Raw genomic sequence first — 22569 nt, 5'->3', positions numbered from 1 at the left:
CAGGCAGTTAAACACAGATAGGAACCCAGCTGATTAAGGGTCATCTTGTTCTCACTGAGAAAATTCGGTTATCTCCAGACAAGCACATGCAAATTTTGGAAAGAGAGAAAAAGAGAGAGGAAGAAAGAGAAAGAGAAGTATATACTCAAGGTTCTTTCTAAGGCTATATATTTAGGATGAGATAATTGCCCTTCTGTTGTATGGTTCTGGAGATTGCACAGCAAAGACTAAAAAACGCCAACATATATATTATAATGACACACAGCAAGTTGTAGTCATTAGTCGGGGAATAGAACGAGCAGAGTATGTAACCATTAAAGAAAAAGACAAGATAAGAACCATTAATTAAGTAGTATTTAACCTCCATTTACATCAGCTGTGTGTAAGAGCACCCCAAAACTGATATTTTAGCAATTTAAATAAAATCATAGATAAAAGCTTCAGTGTCAAACCATGTAGCCCTTTATTTTTAGTGTAGCATTTGTTCAACTTATGGAACTAATTTTTTTCTCTTTATCGTTTGCAGAGAAGATTCAGGGAATCATTTCAGAATTTGGTGTGGCTCTGCCACCCTGGGTTTAACCAAGCGGACAGATTCCTCACAGTAAAATGTTCTAATGTGATGATATACCACTGCTTCTAGACCCAGTGACAAGATGAAAGTCCAAGAACACGCATAAAACACCCATGAAGAAATGACAGAGCTTGAAGTCAGTTTGAATAATTTCTGAATCATAAATTCACAAAGGGCGGAGGGAGAAGAAAAGAGAAAAGGAGAAGCCAGGAGGAGGGGAAAAGGGAAGGTGAATGGCTCATACCAACCACCTCAAACACTAAATTTAAGAGTTTTATGCACATTCATATTTCCTCCTGACAGGACTCCAGGTATATATCAACTGACCCACAATCACAGATGCATTAGAAGCTCTGCTTCAATTGTGTCGAGAGGGGAGTGTGTGCCCAGTTTGGCACTCATGCGTTTTTCACTTTGGCTACGTGTATACTTGTCACGTGCACAGCGGTACATAATGGAAAACATGCACTGTTCACAATGACTTCTTTCAACCTTCATTTTGTTTCCCGAGATATGTGCTGCCTGTCTTTGCTCCTGCAGAACATCACTGTTTGATGGGAGCTCTGTAAATCTATATTTAGGGACTGAGATACACCCTTTTCTCCCAACACCCTCAGGACAGCTAAGATCAGCACTTCTGTTAATAGTTTCCAGGTTTGAACTCTGGGAAACTAGGCTACCCCTGGAATTTACTTTTCCCCACAGACAAATACAGCTTGAGGAATACAACAAAACCCACCCATCTTGATTGGCACGTCCGGACAGAAACTCTTTTGTATTTTTGACCACTGGTCAATATTTAAATTGGAACTTAAGATGGATATGTTATTAAAAATATGAAGTTTTTTTAATTAAAAAATGGGAAATATAATGTGATGATACACACCTAATAGAAAAGGCTGCCTAATGGTCAAACACACCATTATGGCATTTGTATGTCTTGCCTGGTGATTCTTTGTGCTACTATGCATGTAATGTGCCCAGAAGGCCTGTCATCTCCCCCGCTAGACCGAAGCAGAAGCCAGACACAGGGTCTAGAACATTGGAGGCTTTCAATAAATGTCTAATGAATTAAACTGAACATCAGCAGCCCCTTTATATATTCAGGTCTGACTCCACCTTTCTTGACTGTCTTTATCGCTTAGTTAGGAATGCTGAAGAAGATAGGCTTTTCCATCCCTAGAACTGAATGAGGGTCAGGGGAGAAAAACTGTAAATAGAGAGGAAAGAGAATTCTGCAACCAACTCCTTCCTGCTGACTCTGATTCCTACAGGTTCCTGGAAGTCAGCAAAAGACTGGGAGCAGGCTACCTCCACATTGACTTGCAAGCTGAGTTTTAATATTAAGTATTGTGGCAGATATTAGGAAGACCTAAGAAGCACAAAATATCTTAAGAGCTAAGCAGACGTACTTCTTGTACCTAAGGTGATACATACATTCACATATATATGTATATGTATATATATAGGTATACCTTATATATATATGTGTGTGTTGTTGGCTTTATCTGAAGCTAAGTTAGATAGGGGAAAAAAGCAAACTAGACCTTGAACAACTATTACTTGATGAGCTGAGTTGGAACAATTATAAACAAGTGGAAGAAAATCTAGGTTTAAAAGCGCTTTAACTGTAGCTTGAAATGGTATGGTAAGCACCCTGAAGTCAGCACAGCTTTCTGGAATGAAGTATGTCTCTTGGAACAAAAACGTTTCTGTAACTCAAATTCTGTATACCTGCATGTATTATTTTCAATACACACTCTCGATAAAGGGTTCTTGAAGGTATAAGGAACCTTAAATAGTACTATGCAAATGAAAGACTAGAGGGCAATTAGAATATGCAAGTTTGTCATTTCTGCTTTAAAAAGAAATGTCAGAAATATGATATCTGTAACGATCTGACTTCCTGAAAGGAATCCGATTGCAGATAAAGGAGCTTTGCTCTAGAAGCAAGGGACGTATAGCTTGAAAAATATTGATTTATATCGAACACTTAGAATCACATTAAACATCACTCCCCCAGAAATATCAAGTTAATTATTGATAAACACTCTGATGTTACCATCAGGCTCAATAGCCAGGAGCTCAAGTTCTGTTTCTTGGTGACCTTCTACATCAATAGCTATTCAAATGTACAGGTAGCTTCCATTTGAAGTTTTATTTATTTTGCTTTACATTTCGCCTCCTTCATAAGAGAGCACAAGGCCATTCTTACCTGCACCGTTCCACAACGGTTACCTGGCACACATTACAAGCACATGGCCTGTGGACCAAATATAGCACACTGCTGTTTCGCTTTGGCTTCCAGGTGTTCGAAATGTGCGGATATCTTTAGGTCTGAATACATTATCCAGTTTGCGACTGTTCTTACCGCTCCCTATTGTTTTTACCCACGTATTTACAATTAACTTATGGATCCTTGTAGACATTTGAGCTGGTAAGCTCTAGCTTAGAGCTTGGACTTCCCCCTGATGCAAGGAATATTATTTATTCCATGCTATTCTTTACTCCACACTGGTCTATCCTTCACTTGACTGGTTTGGTGTAGCACTAAGTTTTTTTCAGGCATTCATTCATTGTTTGTTCAGCTGCTTCTAAATGCCAAGTTCTGTCCTGGGCACTCGTGACAAGGTAGTGCCTGCTGGCGATACATCGTGCCTGCTCTCACAGAGCTTCTATTCCAGCTCAGTGGCGACGAGAGGGGACGTTGACATCAAATAAGTACATTCAAGTGATGACAAGTATTATGTAGAGAAAAATGAAAAGGAAGGAGCTCAAGCACCACAGGGGATGCTACTTTCTACAGGGGACCAGGAATGTTCTCTCTGATGAGGTGACATCTTAGCACACACCTGAATGAAGTGATAAACACGCAGATATTCGGGACAAGAGCTTTCCAAGCAAACACAGATCTCCTCTTAGAGAAAGCTCTATCTTTACGTAAACATGTGAGAACTTGTACCTCTAGCATACTTTTTGGTTGTCTTAGCTGAGGATCGAAGAAAACTGATAGCGGTTTTATGCTTAATTTCGTCATAATTTCTGTACTTGGTTTTTTTGAAACCGAGTAGAAAATAAATCAGTACTTTTCAAACACTTCTTTCAAGATTGCAACTTGACTCGATGCTTCTGCTATAACTGAAACAATGCCAATAGAATTTAGCTACTCTGGAGGAAAACGTCTATTGAAAAAAAAGCTACTTATAGAAAACCCTTTTACCAAAACTCCCAAGGTTACTTTGAACAGTAACAATAATGACTAACAGACAATGGCACGATGATGTTAAAAAATGATAGGGGCACCTGGGTGGCTCAGTCGGTTAAGCGTGTGACTTCAGCTCAGGTCATGATCTCACTCACGGCTTGTAAGTTCGAGCCCCACATCAGGCTCTGTGCTGAAAAATATTGAAGGTATAAGAAAGGCACAGAGCCTGGAGCTCACTTCAGAATCTGTGTCTCCCTCTTTCTCTGCCCCTCCCTTGCTCACGCTCTGTCTCTCTCAAAAATAAACATCAAGACACTGTGATATTGATTTCAGGGTAGACTAATAGACTTCAAAAATGATATATTTCCTTTGTGAGTATTGTTAAAAATAATACAATAAATGAACATTCTATATACTCTCAAAAAAGGGAGTAAGTAATCGTTGTAAATGAATAATTAAGGAAGTAGAATTTTTGTTTTTTTAAAAATAGCAATTATTTTAGAACGTTTATGAGATTTAAGAGATTATCTTCATCAATGTCCTCTTTTGTTTTTTTAAAGTATTTATTTATTTATTTTTGAGAGAGAGAACGAACGTGTGTGTGTGTGTGCGTGTGTGTGTGTGTGTGTGTGTGTACAGTTGTGGAGGTGGGGCAGAGAGGAAGAGAGAGAATCCCAAGTGGACTCTGTGCTATGAGCACAGGGACTTCATCTCACAAACCGTGAGCCTCAGATACTCAATTTCCTTTTGGCCATTAAGAAAACTAAAACACTAGGGAGTACATGGCTTGTCCAAGGACAAGGAGCCATTGATTTGGTCAAGCTGGAACCTGAATTTATGGTTCTTAATTTGTAGACTAGTACCCTTATTCCCTACATACCACATTCTACTAGTGAATTTAAATAAATAAATAAATAAATACTACTATGATACTTGTTATTTTTCAGGTTATGGGTTAATCCCCAATGACTGTAAAGAGCTCAACATTTTTTTAGTGTGTCCACCAAGCCTTGCCCTCCGTGACTACAGGAATGTGAGAGCATGTTCTATCAGGAAGGCTGTTTTCCTCAATACTAACACGGCTGTAACTCTCTGAGCCAAACACCCTGAGCCCTGGTTCGTGATTGGGAAGAGGTAGATTAATTTAGGACCTTCACCAATGCTTTAAAAAGGCATCAGTGGGGCCTGTTGGATTAGAAGGATGAGACCTAGGATTCAACACTCATTAGGGTAGAGTCTCAACCCTGTTCTGGATCTTTGCAGATGGCAATCATAGAAAACAGGAAACTAAATATCTGCCAGCTGGCTAGGTTTATTTGAAATCATTGGATTAATCAATCCAGTCTGATCCCCAGCTTGTGTATGTTTATTCATCATTTTACCACTACAAGAACAGCCATCAATGATTTCTTTGCTCATTTTATTTTTAAGTGAAAAACATTTCTAAGAAATAATATCTTGAAATATATTAGCTGAGAGTCAGTTATAAAAATAGCAATATAGAAGTAATTTTAAATAGTTCTTCCAGTTAGTTTGATTTTCAAGAGTAACCTAAAATAATTTAGGCACTTGTTTTGCTTAGCCTAAAATTAAGTTATTGATTACTAAAAATTCTTACCACCATACAAGATGTTACTGAAATATGCTATATTGTACTATCAACATAATAGCATGTTATTACTCTTTGCACAGTCCCCATGAGTGACGCAAATTGTCCAAGCCATGAGTTTGAATTTCTATATTGTAAACTAAAGGAAATGTACCAGTTGTGGATCTTGGCGTAGGTTCAGCTTAGTTCAACCAACATATATTGAGGCCCTACTAAATCCTAAGCATAGGTAATGAAAATACAATTAAGAAATAAACCTTAACTCAAAGAACTTAGATTTAATTTAGAGTTTCAGTCAGAGGTCAGAGACTCAATAATCCTATATTTGTTTATATTTTATTTAGGTTGCGGTAAATATCATCCATCCAGAACTAATCCCACAGCAAAGGCCTTATGCCTTAGGAACAGGTTATGGACCCATGCAATCCCAAACATTTGAAGAAAGTGAAACACTATGTTCTGAGGAGGACATTTGGAGGGGAAGGGCTAGTTTGTACATAGTGGGATGTCAATAAAATTCTGATGATTCAACAGTAACTCAGCTCTTTTGTTTTGGGACCCAAGGAAGATATCTCTCACAGTGAAAAGCCTCCAGCGGTATCAGGAATCTCCATGCTGCTCCCTGCCCAACACATCAGGCCACGAGGTTTTATGCTACAGTCATGGCAAGGGATTCTGACATTCAAGTGCTGCAGAAGAGACTAGGAAGGGAACAGGATTCTGTGCAGTTCTATCAGCAGTGAAATCGGAAGTGCCTGGCAGTTGAATGTAAGAGCCATTTGAAATCAGACATTGCTAATTTGGGAATAGTCTAAACACAAACTTTACAAACATTCATAAGATTCATGTTAAGTTTTAGGGCATACCCTTATCTTTTGTACCAAGCAGAACATTACAACTTGAGATATGACTTATTCTAGAAATTAAACTATAAGAAGAAATAGCCAACTCCCAACTTCTAAAGGGAAATTGTAACATTTACAAAAGTTTAGATTAAAAAACAAAGCTTAGTTTTGAATATATTTTTAAAACCAAACAAGCAACAACTTTAAGAAATTCGTAAGACAGTCTCTTAAATTGAAAAATAGGATGGACGAGAGATGAGATATTCAGTAATGTTCTTTTGCTCCAAATAATTTTTTTAAGTATTTGTGGTTTGGGGAAAGAGGCAATAATTGCTTTACTAAAATAATTGCTTTACTTTGTTAAAAATCTGTACATTTATATTTTGATATTTCTAAAAGCGATATATATAATGCATATGATTAGATTCCATTAATAATGAAATCTAAAGGAAATCTACTCAAGTATAAAAGCTTTACAGTTGTTTTCTAAATGATAATGTCTTGAAGATTCTGAGTTATGGCAAATATCCTGAAATTGTAGATCAATGATACGAATATTCAATTAACATTTGTGATGATGAGATATGGCCTAACTGTATCCTGCAATAGCACCAGGTGTTTGAACATATATGGACAAAAAATCAGATATAATATAAAATGATATTTAAAGTATTAATATAAATATAATATGAAATAATAGAAAATAGTAAAATTGGAGTCTACAATCCAGTTCCTCCACTTTATTATTATTATTATTATTGCTTAGTTTTTATTTCATATTTATTTTATTTTATTTTAACTCTGCAATCCAGGTAGATGTGGAGGGGAGTAAGGAAAATATGGAACCCATAGAACTCCAGCAACAGCACAAAGATTATAGGATATTTTGAGCGGATGGGGGGGGGGGAGGGGTGGTCTTCTAAGCTGTAGAAGGAACGGTCTGGTAGTTAACATAACACAAGTCAAATTTATTAAATTTGTCCACAGTCAGCCCTGGTGATCTTGCTGGTCTTGCCATTCCTGGACCCAAAGCGTTCCATGGCTTCCTTAATATCCACACTGTCTTACACCTTGCCAAAGGCCATGTGCTTGCCCTCCAACCACTCAGTCCTGGCAGATGAAAAATTGGGAACCATTTTTATCGGGTCCAGCATTTGCCATGGACAAGATGCCAGGACCCGTGTGCTTCAGGATGAAATCTCATCATCAAATTTCTCCCCATAGGTAGACTTGCCACCAGGGCTCTTAGGGTGTGTAAGGTCACCACCCTGGCACATAAATCCCAGAATAATCCTGTGAAAGCAGGAAGCTTTATAACCCGATCCTTTCTTCCCAGTGCTCAGTGCACAAAAGTTCTCTGCCGTCTTTGGAACTTTGGAAACAGCTAGGAGACTCTGCCCAAGGGGTCACTGTCCAGGACAACGTCTAAGAGCACGGGGGGATTGACCATGGCTGGGCAGCACGGGTGGCGGCAAAGGCAAGGCCCAGTTCCTTCACTTTGAAATTGAAGACCTCGAAGCCAGGTAATTTCTCTCATTCACTTTGACAGAATTATAAAATTCGCTGATGGAACAAAACTCAGCTTTTGCTGATGTTTACCACTAAAAGGTGCCACCTCTGATTAGAGTACTGGGGTCCAAGAGTAAACTACTAATTAGTCCATGCTTTACTCAAAAATAATAACATTTTTTTAGAATTTTCTAATAAGAATTTCTTTAAACATAATAGGCGTCAGTGGTAAGAAGTAAGAAACAAGAAGTAAGAGCAAGAAGCTTCTAAAAGAAGGAAAGGAAGGAGAAAGCAGAGGAAAATTTAATCTGCTTCAGTAGTTTGACCAATGCTGGGCCTCTCAAAAATTTAGCTTTGGGTCACTCAATTCAGACATTCTATCCATGATGCTAATTCAGTTAGAAACAATGATGGTCGGTGAGTGGAAAATCCTCAATATTGATTGAGACGGGATTTTTTTGAAGCGTTAAGTTTTATATCTAGTAAACATTGTAGAAGATAAGCTAATTTTGATGTGGGTAGATTGAATTAAAGTCCATAGGGGCTAGTATATTGAAAGAAAAATGAATTACCATATTTTGGAGGTTGTTTTCAGTTGGCAGTGGTGGAATTTGTAGCCACAGCAAAGACCCAGGGTAGGAGGGAGAAAAAGCACGATGTGAGATAGCATCTCCCAAACTAGCCCTATCGCAATAGATTCTGTTTCCAGCCTCTCTCTGACCCCAATGTTACCCTCAAATCCCACTCAGCTTCCATGCCGAGTTTTTTATTCTGCCGCTGTTTTCTCTCTACATAGTTTCTTTCCAAACCAACATCCACGTTCCACTCATCAACCACTGCTTTAGAAAGCTTCAGGCTGGATGGGCAGGCATCAAGTGCTGGCAGGTGGTGTAGCTGTTAGCCAGCCTTGTGTATCACAAGAGATCTGATGCTATCAAATTCCTTTTCCCCCAAAGACTAAAGAGAGCAAGCCTTTGTGAGCATGCAGGAGGGGGATGAAAACAGTTTGTCTCCTGAGCGGCCAGCCTTTGTCATATTACAAATGAAATCACTTTGGAAATTTAGAGAATTAATATCATAATGAAGACGGTAGTACCCATTAGGGTGGTCTAATGTTGCTCTGGAGAAATGTGATGGATGCCCAGTGGCTGCAAACCCTTATTTGCAGAGAGTCACCTCTGCAGTTGCCATTATTAGGAAGATGTCTGAAGCAAAGGATCAGACACAACCATTGCAAGATGAGATAGTGTTTGACTGGTTTCCAGGGAACCGAAGGATACAAGCTTAGTTGTACCTGTCACTATGGCTCCCAGCATTTTTCCCCCTTAATGTCTTTTTTAGCTGTAGGAAGTTTCTCTTTAAAGATTCAGTGCTTTGCTAATGGCATAAAGTGAGTAATGGGGAGCATATAAAAATGTTATATAGATTACAAATGGATTCGGTCTATTTTAAGACAATGTGTGCCAGCCCTAAAGGACAATTTTATTTGGCTTTACTTTTCTCTTAAAAATAAATTTAGCCAAACATTCTGAAATGGACACACCACTGGCATCCTTACGTTCATTTAGTTTTCTATGTAAAATATCACTGGCTTCCCATGGCAATAAACGTGCCTACCCCAAATCTGATCTGCATTTGCTGCTCTTTTCTGCACTAAACCCTAGAATACAATACTTCCGGGAATTACCGTAAAATCTAATTGAATCATCGTTTCTGATACCCAAATGTCTCTACCTCTTGAACTGCTTTCCAGTGACATTGGTATACATAACAGGGAATGAGAGTTTTCCAAAACCCCATCTCAATTCCAGATTAGATGAAAAAGAAGTCTAATTTCCCTGAGAAAACTTTGGAATGGTGTAGAAGAAGGGAAAGGCTAAATATTTAAAGATTTCCTGGAAAGTAAGATTATGCCCATTTTTCTTCCCATTCACAGCTAGTCCTTTTGTGTCTCAGATCTGAATATAAATTCAATTTGTATTTCTTATTCCTGTGCCTGCCATTTACCAAGTAACATCTCTTCTCTGCAATGTTTTTCTTCCAATATCTCTCTCTTTTCAAAACAGGTTTATAATGTGTTGTTTGTTTGTTTTTTGTTTTTTGTTTTTTTAATTTGAAACTGCTGACACCCAGTCATAATCAATAATCCGATATCTCTCCCTTTTCAAAACAGGTTTATAATGTGTTTTTTGTTTGTTTGTTTTTTGTATTTTGTTTTTTGTTTTTTAATTTGAAACTGCTGACACCCAGTTATGAAACTGACATAATCACCCAGGTTTTGGAAATCTTGGTCAATGATAAATGGAAACAACTCAGGAATGATTCCCAATTCTTTTCCCAACATGAACAAAAACAAAATAGCTAAACTTATTTACTAAGCAATTAGAGACCAAACTTGGACTATTCTAGGATTTGGTTCAGTGAATATCCAGGCTTTTTCTGTTGAGCTGCTTTTAATTTCCTGTTCTCTTCTGTATTCAAAACATTTTAGGACAGCCAGCCTAAAGGTCCAGTCAGATCTCTCTCATGTGAAATAATAAACGGGAAGCAAGGTTCACCAAAAAGCTGAGCTAACTACTCTTTGGGTTGTCTCTGGTGCCTTTTGAAGGGGACACAATTAATTTAATTCATAAAGCCTTATTACCTTTACAAAACAGTAAATTCGATTTGCTCTCTAAACACAAAAACTTGCTGATCACCCATATGTAGCCTTCGCATGTTCGTGTTGGTGCATATTGTGTCTCAAATCTGTATTTTATCGCATATCTTATTAGTCTTTAACTTTATCATGCATCTAAGTCAGTTTTCCCCTGCTATATTTAAGTCTCCTTAAAAACAATAAATATTTATCTTCACAGTACCTAGCCCCATGTTAGGCATATAGCAAGGACTCCATAAGTATGTGCTAAATGAAATCAAACTGGTGTAACCAGTAAATGCTATGAACTTCCTAAAACTCAATATAGATAAACAAATCCTAAGTGTGGAAGGAAATGTATGTGGTCACTCTTCTGTACTGTTTTAAATTTCCTTCCAAACTGTGACATACATATCCCGTAATAAAGATATCCATCCTCCCTAAAGCAAATAAAAGGGTCCTAATGAACGTAATGGACCCCACTAGCATTCAGACTCTGCAAACGCCAAATGTGATCTTGGACAGAGAGGAATCTAATGAAAACAATCACATTACACATAGCTCTTCCCTGCTCGGTGCTCAATAAGTGAGCAGCGGGCTCTCTGTGTCTAGCTTACAGAAAACAGGAGGTAGCAGTTTGCAAGGAGCAGTGTTTTAATGTGATTGGACTATAACAGACAATCTATTTACAGCGTGCTCTGGGGAGCTTATAAACAAATGTTGAGTAATTTCAGCCAGCAGTAATTACCCTTGCAGCTGACAAGGATAGCATGAGACTTTCTCCTTCACCTTCAGCCCAGTCCAGAAGGCAGTGCACAAAATGCCACTTCTAATTATTTCTGCATTTCTATGGCTAAAGACCAAAGTATGTTATTAGAGAACATTTTAGAAGCTTTTTAAAAGCTTATTTATTAGGACAATTAAAAGTCATCACTATGACAGCAAATAAAAGGTTCCATTCTCAGGAATGCAGTATCAGATGAGCCTCTGCCCACTCACCTTTCAAGCAATGCGGACTTGTTTTGTGTTGTCTATTGTTAAGAGTCAAGACCACAGCTCGGTAATAAAAAGGAATAGTATCTGGAATGCATTCGGTTTAATTCTGAGATGTGCCTTTTACTCTTTATGATTTTCAAGCCATTTAGAGCATATAGCTGAAGTTATTTCTCAAATGGCACAGAATTTTGAGGTGTGTGTGTGTGTGTGTGTGTGTGTGCATGTATGTGTTCTGTGATTACAGATGCTATCGGTGATAAAATGCATGTGGTCCTACTGTCTCCCCACTTGTACCTCTCACAGATTTTTAAAGGATTTTTATCTGGAGAGGTCACTCATGTTGCATCAGTGTGACATAGACGTTAAAAATTCAAAGATCTAAAAATAAACCTTCGGCAGATAAGCTTCTCACGGAGGACTGAAGGAGTAAAACAATTATGCAGAGCAATCACCCTGAGCGTTTGTAATTAACAATCAAATTACTTCCCAGAAGTGTCCAACAAGAGAACTTTTGTTGAACATTTCTATACGTGCCAAACTACCCCAAAGTAATTGGGGAAATCAGTGAACTGTGGTATGTGCTGGTTCTCAAACACCACGGCCAGTTTGGCGTTCACCGAGCTTCTGTCCGCCTCAGTAAGTTCAGTTCAGAGCCCTACTATAGGAATTGACAGTCGATATCTCATCCCGCAAAGTATATTATTTACATTTTTGATACGTTACGTTACATTACATTACATTCTGTCATGTTGCATTTCATCAACAAGGGATAGAATGTTGCATAACTTCATATGACATGATGACAGATCTCTCTTTCTCTCTCTCTCTCTCTCTCTCTCTCTGTCACACACAAACACACACACACACACACACACCACAAAACTTTTAGGTCAGAACTGTGGATCTGAGGAAATGCTTTTGGATTTTGGCCCTGAAAGGATCCTAGGAGTATTCCAAGGATAACGAATGCCACGGGTCTGTCGTGACAATAACATCATATTGCCCTGCACAGTGATGCCTGAGCTTATTCGATATATATTTTGCCACCTGTTTGTAAATATTCTTAAATGAGTCGTTACGATGCACAGCGGACCACAAAAACCCAGGTTCTGAATGTTAAACAACAATATGCTAAAACTCAACCTCCTTGAAAGAAACACCAAAAAAACCAGATTACGGACTTTAACAATACACCATTAGATGCACGTGCCTACCACTGCTCTGCTCTCATTGCCGAGACGCGGTTGGCAGACGGACAATAATTTGTCCTTGTTCTTGAGACTGGCAGGTGTCACTTTGGCCAGTGTGGGATGTGAGTGACAGATATTTTACAGCCGAAGAAATGAGAATGCAGAAATTCAAGAGCACCTCTGGGATTTCCCTGGTCATTTGTGGGCAGCGCGAGGGCAGAGCAGGCCTCTGTGCTAACGCAGGAGCCCTTGCGTCTGCTGCGGGCTGCCGCCCGACCACGGCATTTTAAATAATATTTCTATTAACAAAGGTGTGTTTCTGCTTTGATGGAAGCGTGCAGAGTGCGGCTCTCTAGGCTGTTCATTGTATACCAAACTGCTCTAATTGCTTTCCTGTGCTTTATTCAGAGATCTAGTAAAAAGCTGATTTCAGTGTGAAATTGCTTACAGATTTAGCAGTTTTGAACATGCAGGTTTTCACAGGCATTCATGTAATTTATCAAAAGCTGGAAGTTTGTTTTCCTCCTCTACCCAGAAGTGTCAAATTATTTCAGTTTTACAAAAAAGAGAGGAAAAACTTCTCCTTGGAAAGGAGGTGGTAATGGTAGGAAATAACAACAGCGACAACAGCAGAATATGCAACACAAAAGCAAAAATGAGACTATGTCTCTTCTACCTGGAGAGAATCAGGAGCTTATGTTTTATGTTCTCTTGTGTTCGATGCAATTTTTGTATATGCTAAGGAGAAATTACACATTTGAATGACAATGTAAAAAGAAAAAATAGCTGTGAAGCTTCAAACACATCTACACTGTACTTTTAAATATGAATTTTTAGGGTCACCTTTCCCTGTGAGATAAAAGAAAAAGTTTTGAAAAGTATAATTATCCGAACACATTAATATGTAAATTTAGTGGTGTTTGAGAGTTATAACAAAAAAAAAAGGTTAAAATCAGCAGACCATCTAAAGATTTCACAAACAAAATATTGTCCAAAATTTACAGGCAATATATTCAAGATGGTAAGGCAAAAATCATTTCCTTTAAAAACGTGACACAAACCTCCGTACTTATTTTCCAATGCTGTTTCTGGTATGCAGATCACAAAGAAAGGGACTTCTCTTGTCCTAAGTCTGAGTCCTCCCTGACATTTACATACCATAAACACAATATTTGAATCATCCTTTTCCTTAAGATTATAACAGTTATACTAAGATATGCCCTTGTCCATTACACTTGCAGAACTCATGGGCGTTCACTCAAACACAACTGATGTAGAAAGGATACATTTCTACAAGTCAAAATTTCTAAATTTTGTGACTGCTTAAAAGAATTATTATATGCAATGATATACAAGCAACATGAATACTAAGCTTTAGTTACAAGGATAGTTATCTGCCTTCATTTTCCATTAATTTCCTCCAGACCACTGCTGAAATATTACCTTGCAAAATGAAAATGAAAACCATATGTTGATTAGGGAAAACGTTAACGTCACAGTACTTTTCAACATTCACTGAAAGAGTTAACACGGAAACTATCTCCAAAGAGAAAGAAGATACATTTATTGAGATTGATGTTAGAATATGTTGTTTTGTATCATTTGCCAAATGTTTCATTTTAAAATAATTACTTATGTTAAATACATTGAAGCATGCATGAAAACAACATGATATGATGTTAGTAGCGTACCACAATTTTAGGAACAGATATAAGATTTTCCCCTATGAATGGAATAAAGCCTCTACATAAAAACCAATAACATGCTGAAAAACATACAGTCGCCATTACTTTTTTCTCTACTTACTAATGAAAAGATAAATTGTTCTCCTTTGGAAATCAAATATTTCTCTAACCACCGTGTTTCTTTAATTAAACTGTATTCTTTACAGTGATCAAATATAATTAGCAGTAACAAGTATTTAATGAAAACAAACTGCTACTCCCAAACCTTTACTACATGTTTTGTTTAAATCCCATAGATGCTCCAGGGAACTCTGTATCTCCACCACAAGCACACATTCATGCCACCTCCCCATTCTGCCCACCCCCATTTGCCAGGAGCCTTTAAAACAAGAGAAACAACAACAACAGCAACAACAACAACTTCTGTAATTCCAAGACTTTAGTTCAAATTAAATCCTGCCCCTCAGCTCAAAGCGGCTCTTGCAAAGAAGCTTACCACTTAGCACTTCAAATATTTTATACATTTTTTTTCCTTCAAAAATCCCATTTGGTAGCATCATATAATAAAGCATTACCCTGGTATCTTTGATTATTAGCAAGTGACCAAAATAAGAAGAAAAGTGCCCACACTGGACTCATTGAAAGCTAGGTGCTATGGCAAGTCTTCTGTAATTAATTGTGAGTGAAAGGGGGTTTGGTTTTGCAGCCTCGTAAAACTTTTCCCACATGGCTGAACCCACGGTCAGAAGACGTTAGGCAACATTAACTGCCTGCACATTTCTGCAAGGCTCTCGAGGAACAGCTAGGCGCTGGGGCTCCAATCCTGAGAACCTTGGGACATAAGACATCAGCGTCTACCTTTCATCTTCACCGAGATTTGGAGTGGGTTCAGACCACAGAGGCTCCGTAATTCTCACTAATTCATTTGCTTTCCTGATTCACTTGGCTTGGGATAACCTGAGAATGATAATGAACCTGTGAGAGGAGCTCTTAGTCCCTTGCCTTTGAATGTGCTCGGCATGGATCTAGGGCTTTCTGTGAATCTTGCAAGAGGAAAAGAATCTTATTAGCACTGATTGCTAGTCGTAAGGTTTCCTCTAAAAATTGCTCTTGTGTTTTAACTCTTGCTCGCTTCCTGCAAAGCAGAACAGTGGTGGGGGTGGGGATGGGGGTAGGGAGGGTTAGACTCTTTATGCAGATGATGTATGTTTCTGGACGCTAGGGTGGTATTTTGGGGGTGTGATTTAAATCAAATCTTAGCAGCTGGTTTTTTGTTATTTCCCAAAAAGCAACCTCGGTGTTTCCTACTCTTTACTGCAACTAACACCAAGTGCTTCTGTCATTTTCCATAAGTAAACGCGCCCTTGTAACAGAGAGGTAAAGTTTTTTTGAGGAACACCCAAGGCCTCTTTTAAAAAAAAAAAATCATTTTCAGGCTTCATTTACACAAGAGTTGTCAAGTTCACAGGCATTTCCCGTGGTTTTGGAATTCTGTTGAATTGGCACTCTTTGCTTTTACAATTAGTGTGTTGTGGGCCTTTAACTTCCACCTAGGTAAGAATTTGTGCTTGAGATGAAAAAGTCAATAAATGAACTGGGCAAAGTGGTGTGTTTTAGTGAAGCAATAAAAAGGGCAATTTGGGTCTACTAGTCTAACGGAAGGTGATCATTCTTTAGATCTTGAGATACTAAACTACTGACCAAATTATTCCCTTGTTCGGTTGTAATTGTTCCTGCACATTGCGGTTGCACAGACCCTCCCAGGCCACAGGCCAACCGAAGTTATATGCAGCAGTTGCGATGAAATGGATGCACCCAGGGGCAGAAGAGGACTTGACTCAAGAATTAGAAAGGGATCTTGCTGGCAGAGCTGAGTGCTAACACACTCTGGTACTTTACAAAAGGTGTGTAACCTCTGAGGTCGTGTGCTTATCCCCCATGTGGGGACTCTCTTATCAAGATTTTAAATTTCCTCCACAATCCGAGTGAGCAGCGCAACCCGTGACATCCATATGGAATTAGTAAATGGGTCGCAGGGGTGGTGGTCCACAAACCTAAGCTCTAAGTCCTCACCACGTTTTGAGCAGGTGGAATACCACTTGCTAAAACAGGGGAGAGCTTTACAGCGCACACAGTCCAACTCCAGGGATTTTAAAGATGAGAAAACTCAGGACCAAGATGGTTGGGAGATCCGTCCAAGGTCAAGCAGCTGTTTGGTGGTAGAGGTAGGAAGAAAATTCAGTGTTCAGATCGCAAGTCCAGTGCTGTCTCAGACTATGCACAAAGAGTGCTAAAATTTCCATACAAATGTCTTGACATTACAGTGCACATGTTCAAGGGCTTCATGCTAATGGGAAATATTTCAAGCAGGAAACTGTTCTCCTAAACCACACCACTGCTCCTCTCTATTGACTTCCTATTGCCTGACACCATTTGCTTTGTTTCAGTTTTGACTCTTTCAAAGGACACTCCCTTTTATTTCTTCCCAACCAGAGAATGCCTCCACTGATGAACAAGTTGACATCACTGGTGAGTAAATTGTCAACATTTCCTTTCTCTGTGCTATCACACTATTCCCCTCTCCTGGTTTCTCTCGGTATTGGGACTGTTCTTTTTTTCTGGCTAATACTGGGTGAATCTTTACTAAAGTAATAATTCATTTACAATTTATTTCTAATTCCCTGAAATCGCTTGTTCAGTGCAATTTCACAAAATGTGTGGTTAGAAAGATACGCAGTTTGAAAAATATTTATGAAAAACACATAAATGCTTCTATCAAAGAAATGTGATCGTTTCAAAGAAAGTACAACAGTGAATAAGAACATGGGTTTGGGAGCTGACAAATCTGAGCTAAATCCCTAGCTCCAGTACTTACTATGACCTTAAGCCTCAATTTTCTCTTTTAAAACAGACGAAGCTTGTAAAGTCTTGCCAAAATGCTAGCACACCATAGGCTCTCAGCAAATCTTAGCTGTTGTTGTTGTTGTAAGAACATTATTAAGGGACATTATTATTCTATTGGTATAAATAATAAAAGAAAAGATGCATGTATGAAGCTTTGCAAAGTTACAGTTATTTAGGGTTGAATGGATCAGGGAGTTGTCCTAGAGAGAGAGGAGGGGAATAAAAGTGAAAACCTAATTCAAGTGCTCCAGGTTGAGGGACTGAAAGTGATGACATCACTTGTCACACCCTAAAGGGGAGAGCAATAGAAAGCTATCTAGGGAGGCAACTTAGGTGGCCTGGGCAACCATGAATTTGCTTATCAACCTCTAGGGAAAGCAGCAAAACCAGAGAGAGCTGAGGAGAGAGCCAAGAATGGACCCAAACCAGGACCCAGATTCTCTCTTGGGCCCAGAAGAGAAAGTCAAGGGTAGAAGTCAGGAGCAAGCCAGCTTACCAAGCAATTTCTTGTTATATTTTCATATAACATAGAGTTAGAATTGCATCAAGTGAAATTCTAGCAGCCACAGATATGGAGATTCCTCAGAAGAACTTTGGCCATGAACCCTTCTGAGGATCAGCAGTCAAGAGCTTCCCAAGTGAACCCAGGCAGCTGTCACTGGCCTTTGTGAAGGCCATGGTGACTCTGAAACAAAGAATTTTAGAAGAGGAAGTTTGGGGTGATGGTCATGAGAGGAAAAACGATGTGTGTGCTTAAATATGGACAACTGAGGGGGTACTGGGAGCATCCAGTAGAAGTAAGCAACTAAGGAGACTATATGACTGAAACTTAGCAGGAAGTCCAGAAAATTATTCAGGAAAATCAAGGACACGAACATTTGTTAAGCATCCACTGTATGCTGCTCGTTTTTACTTAATCCTATTTATCCCATGCAAAAACGTTATTAGCTCTACTTTTTAGAGGCAGAAACTTAGGTTACAAGAAGGAAAAACTGTATCCAAGATCATATAGCTAATAAATGGGAGAACCATGGAGAATTAAAATGGATATCTTTCTGATATCAAAGCTCCTTTTCCATCCATCCCTGATGCTTAAAATTGAAGCCATGAGAATGTGCAAGTTCTTTGAGGGACAAAAAAAAAATGTAGGCAAGAGTCAAAGAAGTCAAGTAAGTGTTTAATGCTACAGTGATTTCAGGAATTAGGACTGATAACACACTGTTGGATTTGGCAATTAGGAAGACACTGGTGACCTTGGGAAAAGGAGTTCCTGTAAAGTGATGAGGCTGGAAGCCAGACTGTCAGTGAAGGGATGGTGAGGGAATGATGGCTGGAATTGTAAATTGCTCTCTGGAGAAACTTGGCAGTAAAAGTGTAGTAACTCTGAAGAGTACTATGAGCTGGAGACATCGTTTCCTTTTGTTAGGGAAGACATAAAAATATTTGTGGGCAGTGGTGATAGAGCTACTAGAAATCAATGCTCATTCGGAAGAATCAGGAAATAATTACAAAGCACAGATACATAAGAGGAAAAGGAAAGCTCTGGCTCATTAAATTGTCCTTACATGATAGGATGCAAAGAAAAAAGAGCTAAAAATATATGGACGTATTGGGGTGATAAGAAGGATACAAGAACAAAGGTATTTTGGAAGTTTGCATAAGACAGGAAGTAGGAAAACTTGTGTCAGATAACTGTGATCAATCAAGTAGGAATCAAAGGTATTTGCTGTAAGTCAGATGTCTTGAAGAGGATCTGAGGGGTGAAAGACGGTGAATGGATGGATGGATAGATGGATGGATGGACGGACAACAGAAGAAAAGCTAGAGGCACACTTTGGTTAGTTAGGGTCAAAGGGAAGGGATGCACCAAATAGGTAGAATCTCATTATTAAGTGAATTTGGAGTTTTGAATAACCCCAAAGTGTGTTGAAAGTGGATAGGTCAGAGCCATTATAAACTGACCCTACAGGGTCATCACAGTCCACCTTATAAAGAGATCCTACTGCAGCCCCTGTGGGAGACAAGACACGCTGATTATACAAGTGGCATCAATCTCTTTTCTTTGAGATGTGGTGTTTAATATGTTGCATTGAAACCAGAACAGATAAAACAAATCTGCAACCGCTTTCTCCCACCATATGCAGAGTAAAAGAGCCAATGCATCTCTTTCATGGCAGAATATAGCAGACTTTATCTTTGTGCTTACCCTCCACTGTTAAAACGAAAGCCTGTTTGTAAATCTAAATATATTAGAGAAACAATGACATTTTGCAGGACCCACTGGGCATTTATAAAATCTTGACCACAGTGAATAGTAGATACCTCCCTTGAAAGGCAGGAAAACCTGGCTAATGTGTCAGCTTATCTATTAAAGAGATGTGGCAGCATAAGGATCTATTTCCTTTTTCTTTATCCTTAAAAATCTATTACAAATCAATTTCCCTTTATTGATAGAGTATTCTCTAACAACTCAGTCAACATCCAAAGTACATACTTAAAAGAGATAAGAAAAAAAATGACCTTTTATCGGTCTGTAACACTGAGTTGCTTGAATTCTGAAATTCAAATCCAACTTTAGGAAAAGGAAAAACAAAAAGCTCTTTCTCGGCATTGATGCCATTTATTCTGATGCAGTTTGGATTTCATAAGATTCTGTTAGTCTAAAATTCTAGACACATCTATGAATTCAGGCGATTTTAAAAACACCTCTACAGAGGCACATGTTGATTTAGGAAGTGCCCACATGACAGTAAAACAACCAATCAATTCAGCAAAAAAAAAATCAATTGATTCAATAAAAACATCAAACAGGCTGTTTGCTGTCATGAAGATCAAACTACTGTTTGACAGAACTTTTACTTTTTAATCGATGGTATTGATGTCCATCAACACAGTCTTAAGTTGACCAGACCATGTGCCCCTTACAAAAAAGGTCCAAGTTGCCGATTGTGAAGTTATTTCCGTAAAAGAGCACAGATGAAAACCTCAACTTGAGGCCAGGATTTCAACTTTCACTTTGCAGCTCTTCCCATCATATCCATTTTTTTTCTTAATAACCTCCTTCAGGAAGAAATTTGTTTTGGAATGCGGTGCTGTTTATTATGTAGCACAATGTTCCTCAAACAATGTCGCCACCATACTGAACAGCATCTTGTGTTTTCACCCCTAAAACAGAGGTAATAGATTTTAGCCTTCCTTTCTTTTGTATGCATCGTTCGTCTCTCTTGGCTGATATCTCTGGAATTTGTAGCATATCCATCATTATCTAACTGCCAACTGTTTTCAGAGGAGCTGTTGCTTTAAGCTCATTATTTCCTCCAATTGGAGAATCTGCAGAGCCTCTTTCTACAACACACAGCAGCCAGCATGGTACATGTGTACAGATGAATGGTCGGGTTTGTCCTTCAGAGACTCTTTGTACCCAGCTTTGCCCCAGAACTGCAGCGAGTAATGAGCAGCAAATGCATACTCATGTGCCTTAAAAGTGTGCAGTGAAACTGTTAAAAACATTGCCAAAATAAAGACCACATTCCATAAATAAGCTGGTAATATGACCACATACTTCCACAGGGTCTCCTACTTACCTAAGAGTTTGGGGATTATCATGATTCTCCTGTAATTAGTTTCCACAAAACTTCCTTGAAGTCAAGTATGGTTGATTGGGCAGGTGCCTTTCAAGGAGAGTTATATGAGCTACACTTTGGGAGATTTCCGACTAAATCTGAGAGTGGATGATGAAAGACCCAACATGCAGATTGTGGGGAAAGTAGGCAAAGACGCTATGAATGCTATTAGTTTAAAGGTCTGTGAAATCATATCCCCAAGGCACCTGAGTTACAATCAGAGAAAAAGATGTGTGTTCCATGTCTTTCCCTATAACTCATTATTTAACAACCTAAGTTAAAGGGATAGATGTTTCAGAGTTTCTGAACACAACTTTCAGATTTTTAAGGACTGAATGGTATCTGGAAATATTGAAAATGTAAAACTTACTGTCCATACTGATCTCTACAGTCTTTGGGGGGGGGGGTGAGAGAAAACGGGGAAGAGATGTGGAAATAATTGCCATAACCAAAATAAAGCATCTTTCCCTCCTTTTCCTTTAACATAGGTCGAAACAAATATAAGTAACACTCCACCATGATCAGATCCGGTCTTATACATTATGTGTTGTTGTCGTTTTCACTAAAGCAAAGAAAAGCCAAGAGGATTAGTTATCTCAGCTGTAAATACCTGAGTTACAGAAACACAGCTAGAAAGCCATGGTTTCCTCCCCTTCCACACTCTTTCCCATGGCTAAAATCAGCACGGCTCTACTGACGTCTAAAAGAAAAAGGTGTATTGTCACTGACTCCTGCCATGCTAAGACTCAAGTGTACCACCTCTAGTGATCTAGAGCCATTTTGGATCTTTAGTATTGATAACAATTGTTTATGCTCACGTGAGTGGATTAAAATCACTGTTACCATGAGAAACATGAATCTGCACCCAATGATTTTAGCAAGAATATTAAGAAAATCTGACATAAAAAATAAACAAACACCATAGGCCATGGGACATTAAGGCGTCAGAAAGGACAATCAGAAAATAACTATGTTTAAGGTCCCAGCAGGAGTAACGTCTGCTGCTGCTAATGGTTATATACATTTCAGAACCGAAAGATGGAAACTTTTGGATTTTGTCACAATATATTTTAAAAATAGATCAATGAGAGATGCTCTTCTGTTGAAGGCCTTTCTGTGCTGCTTTACACGCAAATTTCTTTTGTGGATTCTGTTTATCCTCTGGCCAATTCTTTTTAAGTCCAAAAGTAAGGACCGTTCCAATTTCCTAGGTTTGTTTGAAAGAACGAACAGGCTATAGTAGTTTAGCCACTTCACTCCATTTTTCTATGAAATCTAAAGACCGTGGACCAACTAAATGGCTCGATTGTAGAAAACATCTCACTTAGATGGTGTACAAAGCAATGAGCAGTTAAAGGTGTGTTAGAAACAATCCTTGTAAGTATGAATCGAATCGTTATGAAGATATCTATCTTCCATATTTTTAATTAAACATTTTATTAAGATAATTGTAGATTCACATGCAGTTGTGAAAAATAATACAGAAATATCTTTCCTCTACACTTCCCCCAATCTTTCCCAATGGTAACAGTTTGCAAAATTATAGTCTAGGGTTACAATCAGGATATTGTCATTGATGCACTCAACCCATCCTATTCATCTTTTCCCAGTTTTACTTAGACTCATTTGTGTGCCATTTGGCTTAAAGATTTCAATGTTCTAGTGTAAGAACCATTTTTATTAACCTTTGTTGTGGTATGTGATGGGTAGGTGTCATTTGGTGCCTCAATCTAAAGCTAGCTGTCTCCCTGGTTCCATAAATAAGCTAGTTAGTATGTTTGATAACATTTA

General features: G+C 38.5%; 1 pseudogene; it reads right to left on the bottom strand.

Moving 5' to 3' along the window:
• Positions 1–7170: 7170 nt before the first annotated feature.
• LOC125910921 (peptidyl-prolyl cis-trans isomerase A-like) lies at positions 7171–7683 on the bottom strand (annotated as a pseudogene).
• Between the last annotated feature and the right edge of the window lie 14886 nt (positions 7684–22569).

The sequence above is a fragment of the Panthera uncia genome (assembly GCF_023721935.1).
Source record: "Panthera uncia isolate 11264 chromosome C1 unlocalized genomic scaffold, Puncia_PCG_1.0 HiC_scaffold_3, whole genome shotgun sequence".
NCBI lineage: Eukaryota > Metazoa > Chordata > Mammalia > Carnivora > Felidae > Panthera > Panthera uncia.
Note: the sequence above shows the minus strand (reverse complement) of the source record. Positions and strands in the feature narration are given on the sequence as shown.